This window comes from Manis javanica, chromosome 2 (genome assembly GCF_040802235.1).
Source record: "Manis javanica isolate MJ-LG chromosome 2, MJ_LKY, whole genome shotgun sequence".
Classification (NCBI taxonomy): domain Eukaryota; kingdom Metazoa; phylum Chordata; class Mammalia; order Pholidota; family Manidae; genus Manis; species Manis javanica.
In genome coordinates, this window is record NC_133157.1 from 80,119,628 (window position 1) to 80,127,688 (window position 8,061).

General features: G+C 33.7%; 1 pseudogene; it reads left to right on the forward strand.

The window, feature by feature from the left end:
- Positions 1-770: 770 nt before the first annotated feature.
- Positions 771-4,982, forward strand: LOC108394369 (cullin-1 pseudogene; annotated as a pseudogene).
- Positions 4,983-8,061: the final 3,079 nt, after the last annotated feature.

The following is an 8,061-nucleotide window of genomic DNA, read 5'->3' on the forward strand; positions in this document are numbered from 1 at the left end:
TATGCCAGTACCACATTATTTTGATTATTGTAACTTGGTTAAAGGTTTTGAAATCAAGAAATGTGAAACCTCTGATTTTGTTATTCTCTTTCAAGATTGTTTTGGCTATTTGGAGTTCCTGAAGATCCCTTATGAATTTTAGGATGGATTTTTCTCTTTCTGAAGAAACACCATTGGAATTTTGATAAGACAGCTTCTGGAATCTTATACATGTTAGCTACAATTATTGTTGTTGTTAATATTAATTCAACCTGGAGCTTCTGTATTCACAGTTTAGGAAAAAGTTACTGTAATAAACATGTATATGATGTAAGCTCCTGTAAGCTTTAAAAAATCCCAACACTTTGAAGTATAATGTATGTACAATAAGCTGCATTCATTTAAAGGGTACAATTTGATGAGTCTCGATAGACATGTGTATTTGTGAAACCACCACCATAGTCAAATGGAACATTGTCATCATCACCCTTCACCCCAAATTTCCTCATGCCTCTGTAGTCTCTCCCTCCCACTCCTAGCCTCAGGCTCACAGATCTTTTTTTTGTCACTATAAATTAGTTTTTTCGTTCTCTTGCAGTTTATGTAAATGTCAGGTAATGTGTACTCAAAATTTTTGTCTGGCTTCTTTTACTCAGCATAAAGCTTTTGAGGTTTATCCATATTGTATATCTAGACATATATCAGTATTTCATTACCTTTTGTTTCTGAGTAGTATTCCATTGTATGGATGTGTACTACATTTTGTTTATTCATTCACCTGTTGATGGATATTTGAATTGTTTTCAGTTTGGCTATGTTTAAGCAAAGCACTGCATGGAATTTATGCCTACCTCAATAGGCGTTGGGTTTGCAGTGAATGTGATGAAGGACGAAAAGGAATATATGAAATCTGTTCTCTTGCATTGGTGACTTGGGAGATTTTATATTCAGGCCATTGAGTAAACAGGTAACAAATGATGTTTTAAAATGGATTGAAAAGAAAAGAAATGGTGAAACCATCAATATAAGACTGAAGTGGAGTTCCAGTCTTACATGGAATTGGGGCTGAATGATTCATTTGCAAAAGGCCCTATGGTTAATAGTGTGTAAAGAATCCTTTAAATTTCAGTTTTTGGCTGACACAGAGAGATTTTTTACCAAAGAGAGTACTGAATTCTTGCACAAGAACACAGTTAATACGTGAAAAAGTCCAAGGCCCATCTGCTAGAGGAACAACGTAGAGTCTAGGTCTATCTTCATGAAAGTACATAGAATGAGCTAGCAAGGCAGTGTGAGCAAGCACTCATTGAAAAACATTTGGAAATCTTCCACACAAAATTTCAGAATTTATTGTATCCTGACAAAAGTGAAAATTTGGGTCACATGTACTATCTTGTATCTAGACTCCAGAATGGCCTAGGAGAATTGAAAAGACTTCTAGAGACACATATTCATATTCAGGGTCATGCAGCAATTGAAAAGTGTGGAGGAGCTGCTTTAAATGCTTTAAATGTACAGACAGCGCTGGATATTCATAAAAAATATAACATTCCGGTTATGGCAGTGTTCAACAATGATGCTGGCTTCCTGGTCACACTCGACAAGGCTTATGGTCACTTCATGAACAATGCAGCCACCAAAATGGCTCAGTCATTCAGTAAGTCTTCCGAGTTGCTGGCTCAATACTGCAACTCGTTGAAGAAAAGTTCCTAGAATCCAGAAGCAGCAGAGCTAGAAGATATGCTCAATCAAGTGATAGTTGTCTTCAAGTATATAGAGGATAAAGATGTGTTCATAAATTCTAGGCAAAGATGCCAGCCAAAGTCTCCTACATCAGAACAGTGCCAGTGATGATGCCAAACCAAGCATGATTTCAAAACTGAAACAAGCTTGTGGTTTTGAGTACACCTCTAAACTGCAGAAGGTGTTTCATGACATTGGTGTGAGCAAAGATTTGAATGGGCAGATCAAAATGCACCCGATGAATTCAGAACCACTGGATTTGGACTTCAGCATCCAAGTTCTGAGTTTTGGGTCATGGCTCTTCCAGCAATCGTGTACATTTGCCTTACCTTTCGAGTTGGAATGAAGTTATCAGCCATTCACAGCTTCTTACTCTAACGGCCACAGTGGCAGAAAACTGATGTGGTTATGTCAACTTGTCTGAAGGAGAATTGGAAACAAACTGCTTCGAAAACGGGATACATTTGACAGGCATCTACATTCCAGATGGCAATCCTGCTTCAGTACAGCACAGATGTTTACGCCATGCAGTAGCTGACTGACAGCACTCAGATCAAGGTGGACATTTGGCATAAGTCTTACAGATTCTACTGATGTTGAAGTCATTGGTTTTGGAAGATGGAGTGCAAATGTGGATGAGGTGGAATTGAAGCTGGGCACTTTAATAAAATTATATCTTGGTTATAAAAATAAGAAATTAAGGGTTAATATCAATGTGCCAACGAAAACCAAACAGAAGCAGGAATGAGAAACCACACACAAAAATACTGAGGAAGACTACAAACGACTGATGCAGGCAGCGAGTGTGAGAATCACGAAGATGAGGAAGGTTCTGAAGCCCAGGCAGCTGCTCAATGTGCTAACCCAGCTGTCCTCCAGATTCAAGCTGCAGGTCCTGGTCATCAAGAAATGCATTGACATTCTGATCGAGAAAGATTATTTGGAGTGAGTTGGTGGCGAAAAAGACACCTACAGTTACTTGACTTAATCCTTCTAGAAGGATCTGACTATGCGACCCATTCCTTGTGGAGAGAATGAGAACAACTCAAGTTCATAGTACCCAGACTGTCAACATTTAGATCTCCCTTTTTAAAACAGACCAAAACTCCCAACAGCTGGTCTCAGATATACATCAGAACTGCTACTGCTCATGATTGAAACATTTCAATTCTGTAAATAGGGACACCAATGCCATTTAACATAATTTAAGAACAGGGAAATTGAACCTTCCATGCTGAGGGCTGCATGCTACTGCATTTAAATCAATACATTGGCTACATGATTAACAGCTGTCCTCTTAGGCAGCACTTAGAGTGTTGGCAGCACTTTGAGAGGAAGTCTAAATGGACCCATGTGTAATCTGCTGTGAAAAACCATTTGTATAGTCAGTTTTATTTTTTAATGTGTGAAAATTAAGAAAATAAAAGGGTAAAAAAAATTGACTCTCATATTTTTGACAAATGCCTTTAGGGAAGAGGTTGCTAGCACTGGATGAGCTGTGAGTTAGGTCAGATAAAGACATTCTGAGGGGGTCGTCTGGGGAAGTACCAGACAGGTCAAATAATGACAGTTCTATGGGAGTGCAGCTTTGTAGGAGCTCCAACCCCTCTTTGACTTCAAGTGGCTGTCAGGCTGCTGGTTTTCACTGTAATTGTGGAATGGTTTTCAAGCCTTACTGCAGAGATAAGAGAAGAGGGGATGGGAACAGGGCAAGTTAAAATGGTATAGAACTTGCTGTTCTTATGAGGATGAAGCCATTTTTTTAAACACTCCCTGAATTGTTCCAAGGTTTGGTTGATTTCCAGAGTTATAAAAAAATTGATTCAGATTAATTTTGCTTGTGTTTCCATTGCTTTTGTGATGGAGAGAATTTTCAGTTTTTACTCTGTCATTTTCAATGACATCACTGAATATGGGTATTTTAAAGTGTGCTCTTTTTATGCAGTTTTGATCAGTTCTTTTCCACACTGAGCTAGTATTGTTCTTGCATTGAGCAAGACATTATTATTATCATTAATTTTGGCTTAAAACAATATGAATTTATTCTCTCATAGTTCTGGAGGCTAGAAGTCTGGAATCAATGTGTTTGCTGGGCCATGTTCTTTCTAGAATCTCTGGGGGGAGGATAGTTCTTTGGTAGCCCAGGTATTTCTTCATTTATGGAAGGATGACTCCAGTCTCTGCCTCCATTTTCACATGGCATTCCCTTCGGTCTCTGGAAGACATTTTTTAATTTAGAAAGAACAAAGAATACTTCAGGGAGAACAAAGGAACAGTACCATCAGAATCAGAATCAAAAGTCAGAATCACTGACTTTTTGTGTACTAACAGATTTTAACTTTTTTTTTCAAGTAGAGAAATTTGAAAATTTAAGCAGACTCAATTAAAATTGTTATTAATGGATAAGCATTCTATACAAAAAACATGATTTGTAGTAGAGATAGAGCATCTCGTGAATTATATTTGAGGAACAATGATAAAACCATACTGAGTGTTATTCAGTAAAGTGAATCTAGATATTTCAGATGCTTTCATATATTATGTAATTTATAGTCAATATACATAAATGTTATTGTATAAGTTCATAATAGATTTTAGTCTGATCTTAGCCAGCTTGTGTTTTTGAATTATCCCCTTTCTCATTTAAAAACTAAGCCTTTTGAAAGTTTGTATGGGTTTAGCAGTGGTTCTGAAATTGTTTTCAGTGGTGATTTCTACTCCTGGCAGGCGAAGATTTAGGAGTTTATATAAATATTACTTGTTAAGACAAACTAGGAGCAAATTGAAATAGATGGTGCAAGTTCCAGGCTCAAGAGAAATGAAATCATATGTGATGACAAAGAGTTGTAGATGACTGTTCATAGCAGCTTTATTTGTGATAGGCAAAAACTGGAAACACTCCAGATGGTGAAGCCTGGTGAAGTCATCTATGTCTAGGGATTTAAAAAGTGGTAGCTCTTCAATTTTTCTATTTCACCTATTCAATTTCTCTAAGGTTTTGGTTTATTTAGATTTTTAACCTGTTTTTGAATTAATTTGGTAACTTGTATTTTCCTAGAAAACAAAATCCATTTCATCTAGATCTTCAAATTTCTTGTGTTTAGTATTATCTTATAATAGTAGTAATAACAATAATAACCCCACTTCTCCCTATGTTTTTCTCATATTTTTTGTTTTCTCTTTTACTTAATCAAACCTGTAAAATTTTTGTCTATTAATTATTTTTCTTTAAAAGACACACTTTCTTTCATTTTATTTTCTTGAACAGCTCTATATTTTATTTTCTACTGCCATAAGTTCTACATTTATAGTTATTTAGTTCTTTATCTTTTATATTTTAAATTTGTCTTCTTCATTTTCTAGCTTTTTGAGTAATATGAAAAGTTCATTTATTTTTAGGTTCTCTTATTTTCTTGTAACTGTAGCTTGAGTATTATTTTGGCTATATCCCACATGAGATATAGTGTTCTATGTTCTGTGTAGTTTTCTCATTGTTCATTTCAAAATTATTTTTTATTCAAATTCTTCATATTTATACTTTTAAAATTGCATATTTTACCTTAATTTCTAAGACTGTTGAAAGTCTTTAACTACAATTGGAATTTGTCTATATTCTCCTATACTTTTGTTGGTTAGCTTTTTATTTTCTAAAGTTAAATTATTAAGTACAAAGAGATTTATGACATCATTTCTTGGTAGCTTGTATTTTCAAATTAGTATGCAATGGCCCTTTTTGTTATGCTTTATGCTTTTTACTTTGAGCTTTATTTTATCTGACATTAATATTGTTATATTTGCTTTCTTTTTGATAGTACTTTGTTCTTTAATCTCTTTTAAAAATTTATTTTGAAATAATTCTGGACTTAGAGATAAGATGTAAATATAGTACAAAAATTTCCCATATACTCTTTACCCAGATTCCTCAAATAAAGGCATTGCTTTATCAATGTGTGTGATAACAATACATTTTTTTTTCCTGAAACTTTGAAGACTAAGTTGTGGACATAATGAAACTTCATCCTTAAATAATGCTATATTTTCCTGGAAACAAGGAAAAAAAGTACAATTATCAGAATTAGGAAATTAATATTGATACAAAACTATTATCTAACATATAGATTAAAAAAAATTTCACCATTGGTTCCACTAATGTCATTTAGCAAAAGAAAAAGAGCCTTTTCTCTGGTGAAGGATCTAGTCCAAGGTCACATGTTCTATGTAGTTGTCATTTCCATTTCTTTTCTTCAAACTTTTAACATGATTTTGTTTTAGATGTGTCTCCTGTAAGTAGAATATAGAGTAATTTTTTAAATGTACCCTAAAATTCTTTGAGTTTTATTCAGATAGTCTAACCTATTCTTCTTATTGCTATTACTAATTGATTTGGACATTGCCCTTTCATCATTTACATTTTTTGTTTTTTTTAATGCCAGAAAATTTTTTTATTGTTTCTTTTTTTCCCCCACTTACCTATCTTTTATTAGGTTAATGTTTCTTTGTTCAAAAAAATTTTTTTGTGACTTTAAGACTGAACATTTGTGTCTATTCTTATAATGGTTACTCTAAATCCTTTAACATATATATTTGAATTTTGATTTTTTTCTCGGAATCAGATAATAATTATCTACGTTTCTCCCTTAACACAATAGCAGTCTTAGCAAGCTCTCCTTTGCCTATCCCACCCTACTTATATCTCTGATACTGAAATCTCTTAGTTTTTAGTTCCAGATTGTAATTTAAAAAAAACAATTAACAGTATAAATCAGTACCTCACAATTTTTAATACCTGCTTTACTCACCATTGTTCATATATCCACATCTATAGTTTTCATTTTACTAGGCTAGGTCTCTAAGTAATTCATCTAAAATAATCTGATATCATTAGCTATCTGAGTTCTTGAATATTATATTGAATGACAATTTTGTTGGCTATATATAACTTCAGACTTAAAAATTTTCTTGAGGAGCCTGTCTTCGAGTATCCAGATTGCTAGTGAGAAGTCTGACTTCAATCTGATTCTTGCTCCTTTGTAGGCGAAATGTTTTTTCCCTCTTTCTTTGGTGTTATAAAATTTCACCATTTTGGATTTGGATATGGGTTGTAAAAAGGTAATCCTGATTGACACTTGGCAATTTCAATTTCAAGACTCGTATCTTTCTTCAGCGATTGGAAAATATCCAGGCCACCATGAACTTTCTCTTATTTAAAATGTCATGATAGTCTCCTAACTAGTCTCTCTCACTCTCTTTATGTCCTTCTTAAATCCATTTTGCACAAAACAGCTAAAGTGCCTCTGAAAAACACCTTTATTATGGAAAATTTAAAAAACATATAAAAGTAGAATAGTATAATCAACCCTGATGATCCCATTATCCAGCTTTAACAGTTAACAACTCAGAACAATTTTGTTTCACATTTACCTTGCACTTTACTCCTTGGATTATTGTGAAGCAAATCCAATATATTACATTCTTTCATCTGTAAATAGTTCCGTGTTTTGAAAAACATAACCACAATGCCATTAATGCATTTGTAAACAACTTAATGTAATCAGATATCCAGCTAATGGTCAGATTTTCCTGGTTGTCTCATATATTTTTTTAATGTATTCCAATCAAGATGTAAATAAGATCCATACATTATAATTGGTTTTTATGTCCCTTTTAATCTATATGACTGGAACTCTCTCCCCCCACCATTTTTTTGCAATTTATTTGTTGAACAAACCAGGTTATTTATCATATAGAGTGTCTGTTATTAATAGGTTTTATGATTAATCATAATTGCCTAAGTCCATTAGTCCATTAGGGTTGCAAAAATGATATTCCAATTGTATAATTCCTATTTATTAGCTAGAATACTTGGGAAAGAAAAACTTCTACTCATTAACTATTTAGTAACCCTGAGGTACAAATTATAAAGGAAAGATAGGAAAAATGCTTGATTTTTTTCCCCCTTCTATTCTATCAGTTTCAAAATGATGAGTTAGCTTCCTGGCATCATCCAAAGGTAACCAGTGAGTTATTTTTAATTTTTAAATTATTTTTGTTGTTACTATAAACTCATAGATTTGAAATATGTGATACATTTCAATCCATTCTAGTTATTTTTACTGAAACTCAGATTGTTTCATTTTTGGCCAGTACCATCCTCTTCAGGTTAGCTCCTGAGTCCTTTTTCTGTGACCCTCGTAGTCTTTGATAGCCTTAGTAACAAGATATGCCAGGTGTGTCTTATGTATTTACCTGGAATCAAACATTAGTATCAGGAACCCTTGCTTCTTTTAGTGGAAAATGGTATTTAAAGGAAATAATGTGGTTACTAGGGACACTTACTGC